The 20,329-nt window shown below is 39.3% G+C and overlaps 2 long non-coding RNA genes across 4 annotated transcripts in view; one reads left to right on the plus strand and one right to left on the minus strand.

Moving 5' to 3' along the window:
- Nucleotides 1-20,329, minus strand: part of LOC109319531 — a 53,481-nt gene that overhangs the window by 29,009 nt on the left and 4,143 nt on the right. For 2 of the 3 annotated variants that reach the window (XR_002103530.1, XR_002103531.1), the window contains exons 2-3: nt 20,155-20,268; nt 14,995-17,200 (exon numbers count right to left, since the gene is read on the minus strand). This is a non-coding gene — a long non-coding RNA (uncharacterized LOC109319531). Of the gene's footprint in view, nt 1-14,053; nt 14,307-14,994; nt 17,201-20,154; nt 20,269-20,329 lie in introns of those variants that run through there. The other variant, XR_002103532.1, reaches the window with a different exon arrangement.
- Nucleotides 14,300-19,647, plus strand: LOC109319532. The gene is made up of 2 exons (XR_002103533.1): nt 14,300-14,759; nt 17,487-19,647. It is a non-coding gene; the product is annotated as an uncharacterized LOC109319532 (long non-coding RNA).

The raw sequence follows: 20,329 nt of genomic DNA on the forward strand, positions 1-20,329 counted from the left end.
GTCACAAGCTGGCAGAGGGTAAATTCAGATTAGACATCAGGAGGTGCTACTTCACTGTCAGGGCGGCTAGGATCTGGAACCAACTTCCAAGAGAAGTGGTGCCGGCTCCTACCCTGGGGGTCTTTAAGACAAGGCTAGACAATCACCTTGCTGGGGTCATTTGACCCCAGTACTCTTTCCTGCCATGGCAGGCAGTTGGACTTGATCTGCTCAGGTCCCTTCTGACCCTACTAAATATGAAACTAGGAAACTATGAAAAGGGGCATGTTTGTTGAATGTCTCTGGGTAAAAATAATAGGGAGAAAGGATATGGCCAGGGTCATGGGGGGGGGGGTCTACTATGAATCCTCTGATCAAGAAGTGCTGATGGACAAAGTTTTTTTTAAACAACTGTTAGAAGTACACCAAGCACTGGAAGCTGGGGGCAATGGGGAACTTCGAGTGCCCAGATCATCTGTTAAAAAGCAATATGGCAGGACATAGCCAGACCATTCAGCTCTTTGAATATATTAAGGACAACTTGTTTCAGCAGATGGAGGAAACTGGTACAAAAGCAGCTCCTTTCCATTTTGTTCTGGCTAGTAGGAGGGGATGCATTTAGAATCTAAAGGTGGAAGAAAATGTGAGAGGAAGTGATCAAGAAATGATATAGTGCAGTAATCTAAAGAAAAGAAGATGTGAAAACAGCAGAACAAGTATTATGGACTTCAGAAAAGCAGACTTCAAAAAACTGAGGGAAATAATAGATAAAATCACCTGGGAATATAACTTGGGGGATAAAGGAGGGCAGAAGAGCTGATAAGTAAAGACAAAATAGAAAACTATCATAATATGAGGGGAAGAAAGCATTATGGTGGCATCAGGAGCTCTTCAATGACCTAAAAATCAAAATGTGGTATACAAAAAGTGGTAACTAGGACATAAAACTCAAGATGTGTATAAAGTAATAGCACAGGCAGTGGGGAATAAAATCAAAGAAAATAGGGCACAGAATGAGTTTCATGTAGCAAGGAACATGGGCAACAAGAAAATGTTTAATAAAAATATTGGAAATAAAAAGGAAAACAAACTAACAGTCCATTGCATAGTGAGAAAGAAAGGCAAATAACAGATAACACAGGGAACGTTCAAGTATTCCAAGTCTTCTTTTCTTCAGTCTTCACAATAAACTTAATTAAATTAATTCTATCAAAGAGATAGGAGTATGCATGGAAGATGCATGGAAAGGACAGTTCACATATTATCTAGATCAGTTGCATGAGTCTAAGGTGGCAGAGCCTGATAAAAGCCTCCACAGAGTGTTTAAGGAACTAGCAGAAGCAATCTGAACCATTAGCAATTAGCTTCAGAAACACATGGAGAACAAGGGAGGTTCTAAAGGACTGAGAAAAGGGCAAACATATTGCCTGTGTTTAACAAAATGGGAAGTGAGGGGAGATGGAGGAGATGAAGACCTGGAAAATTATAGTCCAATCAGCCTAAATTTGTTTCCCAGAAAGATTCTGAAACACATGATTAAACATTCAATTTGCAAGTACCTAGAAAATAGCTAACAAATTAAAAAACAGCTAACATGGACTTATCAAGAACAGATCATGGCAAACCAATCTCATTTGCTCTTTTGACAGGGTAACTGGCTACTGGCTAAGAGGAAAGCAGTAGTTGTGATATATCTTGACTTCATTAAGGCATTGATAATGTCCTACATAACGTGCTCATACTCAAGCTGAAAAAGTATGGGCCAGACGTAGTCACCATCAGATATGTGAAAGACTAGTTGAAAAATTGTTCTCCCTGGTCTGGGATTGAGGCCATAGCGACAGCTGCTGCATTCCTCCTCCCACTGCCTCTGCACCCCCTGCCTCTCTATCTCTCTCTCTCTCTCTCTCTCTCTCCCCCCATACAGTCTTGGGCCCCCTCCCACCTTCCCTCCATGCTGCTTCTGCCACTTGTAGCCTCCCCCCGACACTTCTGCCATAGGCAGCACATAAGTGCTGACAGTGGGGGCACAATCTGCACTGTCGCCACAGCTTCCCCCAGCCCCAATGCTGCCAGGCATTATGTCTGACCAGGCTGCATCCCTACACCCCAAGAATCATGTCACTGCCACCACTCCCGCTGTTGCTGGGCCCTAGTGAGAGGGGCAGATGCTGCAGGGAGGGAAATGAGGGAAGGGGGACAGGGCCCAAGACTGCAGGGAGGGCAGACAGGGAGAAGCAGGGGAGATGAGACAGGGAAGGCAGGAGCCTGATGCTTCAGCGGGGCAGGCACAAGACTGGAGTAAGTGGAGTGGGGGACAAGCAGCAGGGATCAAGCTGCCTGCCCCTCACACCACCTTCTCCCTACCAGCTGCCCCTACCATGTCCACAGCACTTTCCCTCTACTGCCTACCCCACTGCCTAACTGCCAGTGCCTGCCCCCTACCACTGCTGTCCATGCTGCAGTGGTGGGGGGGAGGTATTTAAGATGATTTTCCAATAATTAGATTCTATACATGGAAAAGTATAACAAATTTATAAACTTTCCATGTATAAAATCTAATTATGGGCTGCGGAGGTTATTTTACTTTCAGGGTCATCTTAGATTCAGGCAAATGTGGGATTAATGTTTCCTTGTCAAACTGGGAGAACATATCAAGTAGGATCTTATAGATTCATAGATTGATAGATACATAGATGCTAGGGTCAGAAGGGATCTCAACAGATCAAGTCCAACCCCCTGCCCCAGGCAGGAAAGAGTGCTGAGGTCAGATGATCCCAGCCAGATGCTTATCCAACCTTCTCTTAAAGACCCCCAAGGTACGAGAGAGAACAACCTCCCTTGGAAGCCCATTCCAAAGTCTGGCCACCCTTACCATGAAGAGGTTTTTCCTGATGTCCAGCCTAAAGCTGCTCTGTCAGTTTGTGACCATTGTTCCTTGTTGCCTCAAGAGGTGCCCTGGTGAACAGAGCATCTCTGATTCCTTGCTGTCTCCCGCCCCCCGCAATGAATTTGTAGGTGGCCACAAGATCACCTCTCAGCCTTTTCTTACGGAGGCTAAAGACATCCAGAACCCTTAGTCTTTCCTCATAGGGCCTGGCCTGCAAACCCTTAGCCATATGAGTGGCCCTCCACTGGACCCTCTCTAGTCTATCAGCATCCTTCTTAAAATACGGTGCGCAAAACTGGACACAGTACTCCAACTGTGGTCTGACCAATGCCACATAGAGGGGAAGTATCACCTCCCTGGTTCTATTTGTTGTGCATCTGCTAATGTATGATAATGTGCAGTTAGCTTTGCTGATGATTTCACCATATTGATGACTCATGTTCATCTTGGAGTCCACTATGACTCCGAGATCTCTTTTGGCTTCTGGGCTGCTAAGAGGGTCATTCCCAAGCCAGTACATGTGTTGGATATTTTTACGCCCTAGGTGCATTTGTCCTTGTTGAACTGCATCCTATTGTGTTCTGCCCACATTTCCAGGTCCACCTGCAATCATTCCCTACCCTCTGGTGTCTTCACTTCATGCTACAACTTAGTATTATCCACAAACTTGGACAGAGTACACTTTACTCCTACATCCAAGTCACCCAAGTCATCTTCTAAGGGTCATCCAAGTTATCCAAATCATCTTCTAAGGGTCTGTCCTATACCTGCTTGTAGTTAATATTTTTATTAATGACAGATGATGGAATAAAGTATACATTTACAAGATCTTCTGATGACACCAAGTTCGAAGGGGTTGCAAATACTTGAGAGGAAAAGCTCAGATTTCAAAGCAATCTTTTCATAGATTCATAGACTGTAAGGGCTGGAAAGGACTTTGCAAGATCATTGGGTCCAGCCCCCCTGCATTAGGCAGGAAAGACAACTGGGGTCAGGTGACCCCAGCAAGGTGACCATCCAGTCTCCTCTTGAAGATTTCCAGGGTAGGTGATTGTACCACCTCTGGAGGGAGACTATTTCACAGTCTGGACACCCTAACTGTGAAGAAGTTTTTTCCTAGTGTTAAGCCTGAAACAGTCTTCCAGGTGTTTGTGGCCATTATTCTTGGTACAATTGTTCACTGAGCCACTGATGCATTCCCCTGATGCAGTGGTAAGCTGCTACCAAGTCCCCTCTCAGCCTTCTCTTTTTCAGTATGAAGAGTCCCAGGTCCCTCAGCCTTTCCTCATATGGCTTGCCATGCAAGTCTTTGATCATACAGGTGGGTCTTCTCTGGATTCTCTAAAGCGTTACCAAGTCCTTGTTGAACTGTGGTGCCCAGAAATGGACTTCAGTACTCCAGCTGCAGTCTCACCAATGCTGAGGAAAGGGGAAGAATAACTTCCTTGGTTTTGCTTGAGATGCATCAATTGATGGATGCCAGAGTATTATTTGCCTTGCTGGCTAGAGTGTCACAATGACAGATCGTATTCATACTGTGGTTTATTATTGCTCCTAGGTCCCTTGCAGTCATGGTGCTGGTCAGTTTGGTATCGCTGAGCCTGTAGGTATGTTGGGGAATGTTCATCCCCAGGTAGAGCACTTTACACTTCACAGTGTTGAACTTCGAGTTCCAATCTGCCCAACTTGCTAGCTTGTCTAGGTCCACCTGTATCTGCAGGCAATCTTTAAGTGTGACCATGCTCCCCTATAACTTGGTGTCATCCACAAACTTGGCCAGTGAGCTCTTCACCCCCACATCCAAATCATTGACAAAGATGTTGAACAGCACTGGACCAAGCACAGACCCCTGAGGGACACCACTGGCCACTTCTAGCCAGGATGACACAGATCCATACATTAGAACTCTCTGGCCTACCCTGCAGCCAGTTCCCTACCCATCTGTCACACAGTTATGCCCCCATTCCTCCAATTTCCCTGGGAGAGCATCATGGGATACCAGATCAAAGGCCTTTGGGAAGTTAAGGTAAACCTCCTCTCTCTTATCCAGGTAGTGAGTTACGTGGTTATAGAAGGAAATGAGATTGGTAAGACAAGACCTGCCTGTGGCAAAGCCATGCTGGCTGTCATTCAGAATCCTACCTTCTGCAAGCCTATTGCACATACACTCCTTAATGACTTTTTCCAGGATTTTTCCTGGGATAGAAGAAGATAGAATCTTGACAAATTTTTGGGGGAGATGGAATTCAAAAAAGACAATTGCGAAGTGCTACACTAAAGTAAATTCTACGTATATAAAAAGGGATTACCTAGCTAAGCAGCAACATGGCAGAAAAATATCTGGGGGAGGGGAGGTAAATGGACCACTACATGAGTCAACAATGGGAGTGTTATGTATAAGACTTGGGAGGTAACTGTTCTAATCCACTTAGCATTGGTAAGCCCTCCATTGGAATACTGTGACAAGATTCAGTCACCAAAGTTATAGACAAAGTAGAAAGTCCAGAGGAAAACAACAAATGAAAGAGATTTTCCTTATGACAGATTAGGAAAGGTTTATGCAGTTGTGCTTGTTTAGTTTAAGCAAAGGAAGCCTGATAGTGAACATGAAACCAGTCTTCCAATAGTATATAAAAGTTTGTTATAAAATAGAAAGTGATTAATTGTTCTTCAGAAGGGGGAAAGACAAGAAGAAATCAGCTCAATTTACAGCAAATTAGATTTAGGTAGGCTATTAGAAGAAACTTTTTTAGTTCTTAGGCTGGTGAAAAACTGGAACAGGAGATGTAGTAAAGTTATAGAATATATTTTTATTGAACTATTTTAAGAGCACATTAAACAAACATCTGCCAAAAATGGTCTACCTATGTTTGATCCTGCCTTGGTGCAGGAGGTTGGACTAGATGCTATCTTGTGATCCCTGATAGCCTTACAAATGCCAGTCTATGATTTTACAAATTGCTACTTGAGCTGTTTTCCCTACTTATCTCAGTTAGATGGTACTGTTCAGGGATTAGCTGGGTGTGTAAGCATTTCTGCTGTAAATACTCATGTGTACATATCTAACACTTGGTTTTAAAAAGCATCTACATATGCTATTTCTAAATTTGTTTTCTTTGAAAATCAAGTCCAGTAAAACTTACTCTTTAGTATCTGTGGAAAGTAAATGCAAAACATGTTGAAATGAATACTTCAATAATGCACATACATACTCACAGACCATTTTCGTAGAATGCACCTAGTTATAGTCAGCATTCTTAACAGTGGTATTCCTACTTCATTGATCCTCAGCATAGATGTTTTGAAATGATATGGATAACTATTTTCAAGGTAAAAAACACTTGGCCTAAAGAATTTCTCAAAAATGTTTTTTGCTATCTGCTATGTTTTCACCCTGTTTCTTCAGTGGGTGCTCATTAAAATTTAAATATCCAGTTTGCACATACTCCAAATGTCTATGTCTTCTGCATTTAGATTAATTTCTTTTCTAAAAATGAGATGATTCATTAAATAGTCATATTACTTACAAATTAAGCTTTCTTCATTTATTGACCTTTCATTTCTTGCTAAGTTATAGCTCTTGTATAGCATTTTTAATTAGAGAAACGAATCAGGAAAACTTTATGACAGATGGATTAAAAAGAGAAGTGGTTTCTTTTCAGAAACCATGAAGATGACCGACTCATTTAGAATAGTAAAATCTAACATTGGGTCAGATCATCTCTCCCAGATAGGCATGTAAAAAGTCCCCTGACTCTGCAGCACTTTCCAAGCAGAGAATGCATAGGGAAGGCTTGCTATACGGAAATGGATGGGCTGTACACATTCACTCTAACTTTTCCACACCAAGAAATCTTTTTGAGGAAGGTCTTCTAAAGAAACAGCCACCAGACACTGAGGGACTTCCAGAAACACAGTGTTGAAGGAATCCAAGAGGCATAGAAAACTAGGTCCTTCAAGGTCCAAGAATCTAGACGTTACCCACTATTGGGAAGTTCATGAGCAGAAACTCACAAAACTTTCTACCACCCACAACCCTGGTTAGTTTTTTAGCACAGGAGGAGACACTTGACCCATTCACATTCATCTAGTGAACCTGGATAAGGTATATAATAATGCAGAATCAGCACCAGTTGTGTAGGAGACTTATTTCTGGTACTGGAATTTGAAGAATAAAGGAAAATATTTTCTTTTCCTTCTTTTCTTTGACCATCCAGAGGTTATAGCCCAGTTAGATGGACAATGAAGAACTAAAGAGGAGGCCTTTGGAGACTGTGCTCCTGCTTTTTTGTATCTCCCTGAAAGTAAGATAAAAAAAGTTCTAACAGGGCTCACAGGAGTTTGTTTTACAAGGGCATGTATGTCTTTTTTCTGTCTGATTTGACAAACCGTCCCATGAAGTTCACTGATATACTCATAAAAGCTTTGTATTTGGGGAGTTCAACTGAGAGACCGCCTGCCTACTGTTGGCCAATATACAGCCCTTCTGCCATAGTTCCTTATCTAAAATTAGCCCCACATATGTTTGATTTAAGTCAACTCATTAAATAGAAAACTCTTCTTCTAATGTGCCTGCCTTTTGATTCCAAGTATGCAGTGTCTGTAGAACTAAGAAAATAATCTGCAGGATATATTTGTACGGCTTACAGCCAACTCCAAACTAAATGATTATGCTTCTTAAGAGAGCATATGAGTTTAGACATCTGATGCCTGGGTTTATTTCGTAAATTGGAGGGGGGGATGGCAGCCTGATCAAAAATGTTAGCTCTGTGCACACCGGTTTACACTATTCTTATTTGAAACTAAGGAGCTCATTTCATGAATACAATATATCCCATACATAGGAATCACTGGAATAAACAACATACATGAAACTCTTCAGATGTGTAGCCAATAGGGAGCAGTATGGCTACCTCAGCTTTTATAAATCTTTCAGCTATCAGTCTTTCAGAGCTCCAAATGCAAAATCCAGCAGTCTGGGATATCATGTGGATTTACGACTTAGGATTTATGAACTGGTCTGGATAAAATAAGAACTTCTCTGATATTTTTTTCTGAGGTTCTGACAAAAAAAAATTAAGACCTGATTGTGCAAAGCCTGTTGTTTACATATACGCATATAAATATATGGGTAGAGTGTGTTATTATTATTATGATTTTTCATTTACCTATATATTCCCTAATTTTAGCTGGGTTTGTAAACCTCCCAACTTTAGCTAAATACTGCAAGAAATACTATTCCAACCAACCGTATTTCCAAACTGTCTTACAAGCCAGGAAGCAGCAGAAATCTTACAAGAAAATATGTTCTCAAGACATTTCCAGCTCAGTTTCTAGAGTTAAAAAGAGTGTCAATAAATTTTACCAAGGTTTGGAGAGAGGTTGGGATATCTGGAGGCCTACATTATTCAAAGTGTCACCTGGTTTGCGTCATTGTCTGGGGAATTTTGCAGCCCTAAACCTACTGATGGATTACATTAATCCAGTTTAACTTTTTTTTGACCAATTGTGTTCATGTATGTATAATGTTTATGCAGAAATGAGAGAATTATGGCTAGATTTCATAGTAAATAATTGGATTACCTGCACGATTTAAAGTAGGCCTTTTTATGCTAATCATACCCAACTAAATGTAACTCGCCCTTTCAAAGAATCCTAATTCCCTGTCTATCTAGGTCCATGTGTTCTTTATTTCAACCACTTTCATCTGAAGGCAGAAGGTAAGAAAGACATAAGATTTTGGCTAAGAGAAACATTTCCACTCACAATATTGTCTCCTCTATTTGTCCCCATAACCTTGGTGTGATTATTCATTCACAAAGTTCCTTCTTCTCCCAGCTTATTCTGTTGCTCATTTTTAAGCATTTGGTTGCCTCACAGAAAGCAGTATATAGTTTACACAGTGCTTGCTTGGAAAACCTTACAAACTAAGTATCTTCCATGTTCTTTGTCTTTTTTATGCACAGACTTGCCCCTTGCCACCTTGCCAATCTATGCCAGTGCCTTGACTCCAATCTATTGAAATCCTCACCCATGCCTTCATCTCTTCTCACCTTGATTGTAGCAACTCCCTTCTCATCAGCTTCCCAGCTTCTATCATAGGCAGAATCCTGTTAGCAGGCAATATGCATGCACAAATAGAGGACTCCCCATCCATTGCAACATTGTCCTCATTTTAAGAATTCTCTAAGAACTTGTTCCAGTCTACCTCAAGGACTTGTTCCAGTCTGTTCTCAGGTAGGCTTTGTAGCCCAGGCCCACCATGCATCACAGTCTTTGGTCAGAAAGTCTTCTTTCTCCTAGGTTGCTGCAAGCAGTTAGAACATTTTCTTGTTCCCACCCTTTTCAAGAGTTCTCCACCTCAATGCACATTTCAGCTGGCATTGCCTATTTTCTTCTTTCTTCTTTTTCTCCTTTGCCAATCCCCCCGCCCCAACTTTAATTTTAATTGCTTATGTGTTCACAAGTATCCATGGAGATGGATCTGGAAAACCACACAGTACTGTATATCATAATGGATTCATAAAGCCATGCCCCAGGCTATTTCACTGATATTTGTAAACACAACCACTTACTGGGCTGTCCCAGAAGAGTGGTTGAAGCACCTTGCTACAGTTCTCGAGGCATATGTTTAAGCCCTGCTTTGGACTGATGTTGAAAATGTATCCCCTTAACCCCTCATTGAGCCAATTGTAAATAGGTAGGTCATTCAGGCTGGGTAGTCAAAGATGCATATATGTGACACTACCTTCATAACTTCCTTGTGTGCTATTGGCTGGAGAAACTGGCATGTCTTAACCATATTAACCTGGTTGGCTGTTTGATCTGACCTTTTTAAAGCCATTGAAAATTTGGCCCTAGGCATGAGAGAACACATCCAATGGAAACTGCTTACCAAAGGGTCCAAGCACTATTCGCCCGGCAGTTCCGTTACCATCAGTTAAGTCAGTGATTCTCAGGTAGGGTGCCATTGCACCTTGGAGTACCTTGAGATCTTTTCAAGAGTGCCTCAGGGTGCATTGCGATATTACCACTGTGACAAGATAAACGTGGAGATTTCCAGTCGGACTTCATAATGTTAAAAACATTCTGACCCATTGCAGTCTTTGCAATACAGTTGCTCTATTAGTTTTCTGTAGTCAAAAAACAAGTGAAAACTAAAAACTGGCATTTTCCAAGGGACACCTTGAGTCTAAAAAAGTTGAGAACCACTGAGTTAAGTTGTGTGATACCTCCAGCAGAGATACCTATAGGCAAAGGTTCTGCAGCCAAAACCCTCTGCAGAGATCTCTGGGAACTCTTAACCCATCTTTTGGCTCCCATCAAACCCTTGTCTTTGGCTGGCATAGAGAGAAAGGATCTCGCCTTACAGTGAATGCAGACCTGGTTTGCATTAGCTTCCCCTCCTGCCAGGAATCTCTGGCCTCGCAGGAGAGAATGCACAGATCCTGGGAAGAGGAAGAATGCCTCAGAAACAGCTGATTCCCAAATCCATAAGAAAAGACAAGGATCATTCCCAAAGTGGCCCCTGTATTCCTGATCTGAAAGAAACAACACCAACCACTGTTAAGGACTTTTAAAAAGGTGGAATCTAGACTTAGTCCATCATCAGGAAATGTCATAAGATTTAGCTGTTTATCAACTTCTGCAAATGTCTGCAGGCAACAGAACAAGTTCATTAATGACCCCAGCATATTAATAGTAGACATTTAGAATGTTTTAAATTGCTTATTACAGAGCCTCTGATGTGGATCTGAAGTAAAATGTTTTGTTTTAAATTACTGCACGGTTTAGGGCATTTTTCACCATGACTCACGTTATGTAATTAATCTGATTTAGACATTTGTTTTAAATAAAAAAGGAGGAGTCGACATGATAAATTTAAGCTATACAAAATTGCCTTTAAAAAAATTAACCCTTGTTGAAATAAAGAAATCTTGGACTGAGATTCTTTTAGGAAATGTAATAGTATAAGATCTATTAAAATGCAGTCTTATAATAGAAAGGCAGACAAAGCCTTTGCTGCCGCTTCAAATCCCTATTTCAGTTTTTGGGAAGAGAGTTCACTAAGAATTCAATGTCACAAGCAAAGAGAAAACTCCTTTTTAGCTAACATGTTAGTGAAAACCTTTAATCCTACTATCCACCAACACCACAAACATTTGATTTAGATTTGTTTTAGGTCACTGGGGAAAGTCAGGAAGGGGGTGGAATGGACTTGAAAATAATTATCCTCCTTTGGCATGGTTTTCTGTAGAGGTCTGTCAACTAACTGGAGGTTTCACTTCTTTTTCAACTCAAGAAGGGAAGGCCTTGGAGTGTAATGGCTTCTATCACTGTTACATCTGTAATATGTTACAACTCACCTGAACAAAAGTGAAAAAGGAAAGCTCTCTAACACCAGGGTCCGCTTACACCAGATAACAAAGAGAGGCAGAGAGATTCCTGTGAGTGCAGTGGGGAAAGGTCAGAGGCAGCAGAGTGAAGTCCTATGTGTTTCTGCATTTCTTTGTGGAATAGGCAAGCTGTCAGTCAGTCCAGCTTGCCTTGCTCAAGCAAAACTGGCTGAATCAGCGTGTAAATGGGACAGGAGGATGTCAGAAAGTGTCTTCATTAACTGGGTGGTTTCTTTGGGCTTGTTGTGGCTCTTGCTGTATCTTCCTCTAGTCTCAGCATTAAAGGTTACTACTCATCTGGTGGGGAGGGGGGGAAGGGGGAAACCTTGTACAAGGCACACAAAGTGTCTCAATCCTGCTCAGTTCAGAGGCCTCCCAAAGAAAGGATGGTCTTAGGATAACTAGAGGCCACACAGACCGAAAGGTATGTAACAATCCATTTATCACTTTGCAAATATTAGTGCTGTTCGCATTTGCTGCAGCAATAATTCTTCCTGAAAATTGGTGAGGTGAGTAATAACAATGTTATTTATTCTAAGACCTTGGAACTGAGAAGCAATAACAGGGGGACAGTTCCCTTGAAAGCTTCTGAGGTCCTGGGAATGAAATGGCAAGGAAAAAGAAAACACGACTGAACAAGGTCTTGAAGAGAGAAAAGCGTGTTATAAAGCAATAGAAACCACTTATTAAATTTTGTTTCCTCAAAGGCAATAACATGCATTTTGTAATGATTTGTATATAAACAATGAAAAAAAAAGTGAGTGAACATTCCAGGTTCATTTTTAGTGGCAAATATTAAGAGGTGACTAGAGATTTCACCCCCATTCCCCAGCCTCCCTCCCAAAGAGGTTATTCTAAAGGTTTGTTGGCATTTAATTTTTGTTTCTAGGAAAGTGCCTGCTTCACCACAGAGTCTGTTTGTTCTCTTTTTCTTTTCTTTTATTTTTTTTTCCACATTGCTTATCTGAATATATAAGCCTGCCCTTTGCTCAGATTTATGGGTTGGGGCAGTGCTGTGTGTATTTACAGTCTCCTGACCTGAGGACCTGGAGCTGAACAAGAGAAGGAGGAAACCAGGGCCTGTTCCATAAACAGAGACAGATATGAGGGGGAGGTAGGAGGCATTGCTAGCACTTAACATTTTTAACTATTTGGCCAAGTGAAGGAATTAGTGATTAGATTAAAGAAAGAGAAAAATGAGAAACATGGCTAAAGATTTTGAAGTTGTGTATATCTACTTTGGATTCTGGGTGTTTTCAATATTGGATATCAAGAAAAGAAACTGCAAGTTTTAAAGAAGATTTTAAAAAAAGTTCTAGGGCAAAATGAAATAAGGTTTTAAACAAAATTGCATAACACAAACGCATCTCCATCAGAACTCTGCTTTCTTTGGTTTAAACAGAAGAATCTTTTAAAAAACGAATTGCATTTAGAGTAGGTAGATGTCTATGTTTATGCAGCTACTAATTGCCTCAGATTAGGTTTTTAAAACATTACTTTATGATAAATATTTCTGAGTTTGTGTCTACCGCCTAGTTTATAGATAGAGATTCAGTTCAGATGGGACGTAGTACAAAGATCCCTGGGAGTTACTTGACATCTCTGACATTCAAAGCAACAAATGTGGCAAAAACCTCTGGAAAATAAATAAGTAAATGAAATGCAACATACATGGAGGTCACAACATAGCATAAGTATATCAAGATGATGAACAGCTTTGATGAAAATGGTAAACAAAACCACCTTCTCTTTCTGCAGTTTGTTTTACATTGCAATAAACCATTGACTCTATAACCTATCAGAACATGCTGAGATTTTATGCATCATTTCCAGCTAGTATTTGAACATTTGGTTTAAAGTAGTCATGAACTATAATTAATGGGATTTTTTTTTTCTGATAAAAATACACTTCATTGTATGTTGTTACCTGTCAGTCCAGAACTATGGAGATGGCACACTTTCATAGTAGGTTTTCTGTTTGGGGATTTTATTTATTTATTTTTTAATTTTAGAGGTTGAGGATTTTTTTCCTTCTGCTTTAATTCTAAATAAACTTTTGCCCCTAGTAGTGAGGCACGGAAATTAGTTCAGGCTTTGCTGTTTGATATAGTTTCACTAGCCTGTATTACTAAAAAATCATTTGTAAGGGGCAAGTTGAAGTAATACCAAAACTGCAACTAGATTGTGATTGCAATACTACAAATTTGGTCAGAATGTTTATTTAGCCTTCAACTACATGAGTCAATACCATAGGTTAGACTATGGAAATGACATTGAAAATGTGGCATTATTATCATTAATAGAAAGTGAGAACTACAAACTTGGGAAACGTAAGTAGATGACTAGTTGGTTAGTACAACATGAAGGCATATTGTATCATATATATGTAGATATAAAGAAATATAAGATCTTAGCCTGAAATAGGCTAAGAAGATAATCTAATGTTAAAGCAATATCTTAGCAGGGCATTATTCCTTATTGTTTCTTCCCTCCCCCCCCCCTTTTTTTAGAGTTAGAATAAAAATTTCTATTTTCTTGAATGAAGGCATTGCTGACAGTGGATTCAGTTGAGTAAAGAGCATCCATGAGAATTTGGGGGGGAGGGGGGGGCTATTACACTGCTGAGAAAATGCTTTTCTTTATTGTTTCTGCTGAGCTCCATTTGCAAATCAAATAATTTTCTTTTCTAATATGGTACAGTTCATAGCAACAGCATTTTCGGATGTAACCATTTTGATCAGAGGCCTAACTCAGTCGGCCAGAAAAAAAAAAGGCACCACAAAGAACATTGAGATGAATGGCTCTATTTTATGAGCCATAAAAGTTTTATTCATCTTGACACTGAAACAGGTTTAGGCAGTGAGTTGACACGCCTTAAATAAATAAGTGGAATTAATTCCCTAGCTCTTGAAACAATAGAAGCATGCATGTAGCACTGAGAGCTAGCCCATTGTTTCCTGTTGCTGCTTGATATTGATATTATTTGTGTTTTTCTGTGTGGCTTCCTCAGGGGCCTGGTTGATCCACTTCAGATTCTTCCCCTGTTTTATTAGAGGTTGAAAAAGGTTCAAGACCTGGTTGTACCACTGCTCCCACCGACAGCTAAGGAACCAGTTTGGCGTCTGGTTTGTCTGTTGTTTTACTGCTGACCTTCAAATCAACTTTAACCCCTGACCCCTGGAGACATCTATCATGACAAGAGGCTGTTTAACACAAATGGTGCCCATTTATAGGGGAAGAGAGTCAGAAGATTTCCTTTTTATGAAGAATTTGGTTTTTCACCCCTCTTTTCTCAGTCACCACAGGTGAAATCCCTCCTAGCAGCTGGCTTATGAAATAATGTGAGGGGAGGCCTTAATGAGCTGAAAGCACCCTCAGCTGGAGATAAATATATGCAAATGAGATGCACAAACAAAGGAGCCTGGACAGAGAAATATCTGCAATTCCAGCAAAATGCTGCCTGCAGCTAGAAGATGAACAGCTTTGATAAAATGGTAACAAAAAGCACCTTTTTATCCTCCAGCTTGTTTTACATTGCAATAGACCATTGTTATTGTAACCCATCGGAGCATGCAGAGGTTTTCTGCACTGTTTCAAAAAAACTGTTTAAACATTTGTTTTTAAGGCATTCATGAGATATAATCAGTGTGTGCGTGTGTTTGTTTTGAGGTTTTCTCTCTCTCTCTCTCTCTTTTTTCCTTTAGATGTTTTTTGCAGTTATTATTTTACCTGTTGGTTGTTTCGTTGCATTAATGACAGGGTTTTTGTTGTACCGTTTCACATAGAGGTGAATGCTTCTTCCGAAAACCACATGTTCTTTAAAATGCTATCGAGAGGAGAATGTACAAGTTGACAAGTAGTAAGAATCAGCGTTGTGGGGGGAGTTAAAAAAAAGCAGACTCTTGAACATTCATGAAGCAGCACCCAAACAGTCAGCTTTAATGAAGGCAATCAAGTCTGTAAAGCTAATTCAAAGACAGACATCTAACATGCTGATTTTAATAAGCTTTTAAAAGGCAATCTCTAACTTTTAAAAGTCTCTCTTTTTAATTTAATTGTTTTTGGTTCATATAGTGCCAAAACAAACACAGCCACTAAAATATGTTTTCAATATGTATAAATGGTGTATCTAGACAATGTTTGAAATTAGTCTTGTATTTTTTATTTTATTTTGGATGGGGAGGGGGAAAAGAAATTACTTCAAATGAGGTTAAGAAATTCTCCAAGCATTATTAAGCCAAGTTATTTTTTTGTAAACTTAATTCGTTTGAGGTGTATAAATATTAATGTATATAGACTTGCCTACAGACAGCCTTTAAAAAAACTGACTCCTTCACCCACACCCAGGTTTACTAACATGTAGGTGAAGCAAACACATGGGCAAATATTACACCAGTGCTATTAAACTGCTAACCTTATCTTTATAATGGAGTTAAATAGATCATAAGAAAAGCAAGAATATTATTAAACTTAGACAATTTATTTCAGGCATTTATTCAAAGATCAAACCTGAACTTTTGTGTCTGGCAACAACAAAAAAAAGACATACCTAAAAAAAATTATTTAGTGTGTTATATGGTTATGGCACTTTTACATACTACAGTAGATGAATGTCAGATATCTCCACATCAAGCAGATTTCCTAATTTTTCATTGACATCCCTTGTTGCTTTTAGGGCCAGATTTGGGAGTCATAAGTTTAATTTACATGGTTATCCACTGGAATGGTTTTCTATATACTTTTTTATACGACCTTTAAAGCATCACCCAAAGTTCTCAGTTTGGTATTAGAGTCACATCAAGTTCAGAATTTGAAGAGTTAACAGAAACTTGGTTATAATATGAAGGTTTTTCCTCCAGCCCAGGTTTGAAGCCGCATAATTATGCTCAACTGCTGTTGTTTGGAAAGGGCAAACAGCATCTTAGGCACAGAACAATGAAATTACAGCTGAGATTTAGGTTAGCAAAAGCCGTCTTCTGCAGGCTTTTATGATTCATTATTTCCCATTAAATACAGTATTAGAAGTGTACACCAGATAGCTCATGGTTGCTGCTCTCAGAGCACATTATCTATATTACACAGGTCTGGGGAGCAGAATTAGAAAACTTTGGGGGAATGAGCAATATGTGTTTGCTGATAGAAGTACCATATGGCTCATCTTCCTCAATTGCTTTCATTGCGACTCTGATGCTGGAGAAATTAAAGTTTTATTTGATGTGGCACAGCTTAATGAACTGTCTTCTGTTAGGAAAATTGAATATGTTTCCTGTTATTTGAGCACAGAGCCCTCATGGTTTTGGCTGATGAGGGATGCATTATGTATTGTTTATTTAGCATTTTGAAAACAAAAGGATGATATCGGAGGTAAAATTGATTACTGCAGGATGTGTTATATAATCACATTTTTCTTTTTCTCTCTTTTTTTAAATTTACAGTCCTGCTTATTATTTTAATGACAAGATCATTCTAGATCTCTGAAAGGGTCTTTGATACCCACTACCTGGAATGTGTTTTATCTATAAGCAGCCTTATAATTCTTAAAGCTTGCAGTATAATATTTAGGAAGACAATGTATGTAAACTTGATTGGGGAACATCTATAGGGCTTTTTTGCAAGTTGTGAATGTTTCAACAGTGGGTTTATGTATGTTCTACCCGTGTTTTTAAAGGAATTGCTGTACCTTTTTGATAATTGGATGAGACAGCCACAAAGGAAAACTTAGACGTTGGTAATGCAAACTCCCACAATTTTAATTTTTAAATATGCAAGAGAGGTTTTTGACCAAACAGCCATATTGTAAAGAAAATACTTAACTTCGGTAAGGTCAAAATAGAAGGGGAAAGAGAAGATATGTATGATATACCAGGTAATATATGACCTATGTTCTCTGCTGGCAGAACTCCATTCAGCAAGAACTTGGTCCCATGAAGTTAGTCTGAAAAGACAGTTAAAAATAATAGAAAGTATTCTTGTAACAAATTGCGTATCTGTTTTTAAAGAAAAGTGATTGAGGCACTAGTCTGCATTAATAGTGATAAATCAAACAACTTAAGGGACTATGCACACCAATTTTTTAAAGCTTATGGGGAGGGAGCTATATTTTAATTCTGCAAATGAAAATCTGAAACATTTCTGAAGGACTTCATTCCTCAGAAATTTAACTTTTAATCACTGTAAATATTTTTCCATTCCCTTTCACACTTCTGTTCCAATGACTCAAGAATACTGATCTTCAAAACCAGGAGGGAAATGAGGGGATTAAAAAAAACTGTACAAATGAACCAACTCTCTTTCCTGACACATACCCTTTTCTGACAAAAAGGTAATTTATCTTATGTGTCTTGTGATGTTTTGAGGATTCTGGCAACTGTGCCTGTTAAACAAACTCTTCTAGGAATCTAAATACAGTCCATTAAAAGAGAAATGTCCAGCATGTTTATAGCCATTGGAGCAAAGCTGCAGTCCTTACTCAGGCAAAATTCCCATTGACGTCAGAAGGAGCGTTGCTTATGCGAAGACTTCAAAATTTTACCCAAAGGGTTCTTTAAAAAAAAAAAATCACTGGCATTTGTAGGAGGATATTGCTCTTCAAATGTCTTGGAGCAAAGTGGTTAAGCAAAGCCTGCACAAACACTGACTAAATATTTTCCATTCTGTATAGCTCTTCAAACAGCTCGCTGCAGTATTTTCATGTAATCTCAAAAAATAAATAAATTATAGTTTAGGAGAGAGAGAAAAAAGTACATTACACCCAATGCTGAAAACACAAAAAACTTCATTTTCAGACAGATATATTTCCTGGAAAAGTAAACGGTACATTTTTATGAAACGCTGTTCCATGACAGGAGTCTCCTTTGAGGAACACCATTATGCATTGTTATCAGCATGGCGTAATTTGACTGTTGACAAAGTATCTGTGGCAGTGAGAATGAAAGCAGTTAGAAGTGTGGCGGATTGTAATCAAGAAGATGCTTAGCTGTGCAACACTGCATCTTGAGCAGATTTGAATCAACATTGCCTTGAGGGGACACACACATACAAAAAAAGTCCATTAATTTTTAGTGGGAAAATTAGAGTGGCACTTGATGAAGTGAAATTTGACATGCGTTAATTGCTCTGCAGCTCTTCTAATTAGAGATTTTCAAATTCTTTTACTGCTGTCAGACTGATGGCACATTGTCTTGCTGGACAAATAGTAAAATTGCAAATTGGGCTGATCAAGAAGTTGTACTTAGGGATACTGGACTCTCCCCCATGCCCCTACCCCCCCCTCCTCATTTTTTTTTTCTTTTTTGTTTGCTTGCATTTTCTGTTTCTGATTTTTGTGGAAGAATTCTAAGTGCTATGGCCAATACCACCTAATGCAGGAATGTTGAGGGAGAAGAAGGGTTTTATTATTCTCATCCCTAATAAATAAGAATAAATTCAGCTGAGCTTGCGAAAAACATGAACCCAAAAGCAAAAGGAACTTAAACTAGCATGATGGGTAGATGAAACTTTTTTTCTCTTACCTAAATATATTAGCGTTTCAAACATGTTTCATTTATTGAAAAAAATAATGCAGCTAATTATTTTTACTATTTTGGTGTAGGCAGTGAGTTGCAGAGAATGGAAATCAGGTTCCCATTCACACTTTCAACTTGCCCGAAACACAAAATATCAAGACTGCATTTTACCCCTTTATATTAAAAAAAAAAGTCAGTAGAATGTTGTCCAAACACAAGTATTGTGCCAAATCTAAAATAATGATTTTTAACTCCTTTTTTCCTCAATTCCCTCCTCCCTTGCTTAGCCTTTGAACCTCCCTTAATTCATTAACATATTGAATTTTTTCAATTTTCCATTTTCTTGCAATAACAATATTAATGCCGGGGCCAAGGCTTGATTGGAGCTAAATTACTTGTTACCTGCTGGCATTTATTTATATGGCATTGAATTATAAAGCTTTGCTATTGTCATGCCTGGGGCGAATTGTTTATGACACCAGTAATAGGAGTAATTGTTATTGTTGAAATTACCTGTCAGCTACCCATAGCAGTGGCCCTTGTCCCACTGACAAATAGTGACAGGGGAGAGGGATCCTCCACGCGTCCTCCTGATGACTTCTCCTCTGATAATAAGGAGTGCAGGGCCTCTGATAATTTGCCTGTCACTGTTGAGTGCAGCTCAGAGAGAGTTGGCCAAATTGTTGTCATTCACTTTGACAAAGACAGCAAAATGCACTGGTGCAGGAGGAGGATTATCAAAATAAATGAAATCGCTTAAACATCCTTTGTTTGTTTGGGGGGTTTTCCCCCCCTCAAATTGCCTGGCTTTATGCAAGAGTAGTAAAATTGGAAGACATTTCATACCACCCTGGGTATCTATGTTCTTTACATGGGGGGGAAAAAAGTAATCTAAGGCTTAGGCAGTTTACTTTCTATTATTCTAACCTGTTTTAAAAATTATACCTGCAGTCGGTAGTTGCTCAACAGTTGCATTGACCTGAGCCAGGATAAAGAAAAAATGGCTGATTTGTCTTGACGTTGTTCTTCTGTCTTGTCCTCACATTTCACTTGAGTGCAAAATGATTTTAAAAAGTCAGATGCTCAAAAAATAGACAATGTTCACATTAAATAGTAGAGCAGATACCTCTGCCTCTCTAGGTTAGCCATGGAGCTCTACACTTGTGTGCTATGGCATATTACAACAGAATCTGAATGATTTTACCTGTTTCCTTTAGAGAATGAACTTCAGTGTCTAATAAAATAAGTGAAATTTGTTTTCAACCAGACAGGATTAGTGATAACAAGGTTTCAGAGGAAATGAAGAGACAGCGATGTTTGTTGGAGTTTGTAGCTTTTAGAGAACAAAACATATGATTTGGATGCGCAGAGAGGAAGTCCATACCTGACAGTACCTTTCTGCCAATGAAATCCTGCCGTGACTGAGAAATGCAGGTTTTTTCACCTTTACAGCACAGTCATCAGATCAACCCAGGGAAGCGTTCATTTGTTAAAAACACTGTAAAAATGTTAAGAATATAGTTTCATGCTGAAACCTTCATGTCCTACCAAATACAAAA

This window comes from Crocodylus porosus, unplaced genomic scaffold (genome assembly GCF_001723895.1).
Source record: "Crocodylus porosus isolate Cpor-Errol unplaced genomic scaffold, CroPor_comp1, whole genome shotgun sequence".
Classification (NCBI taxonomy): Eukaryota; Metazoa; Chordata; order Crocodylia; family Crocodylidae; genus Crocodylus; species Crocodylus porosus.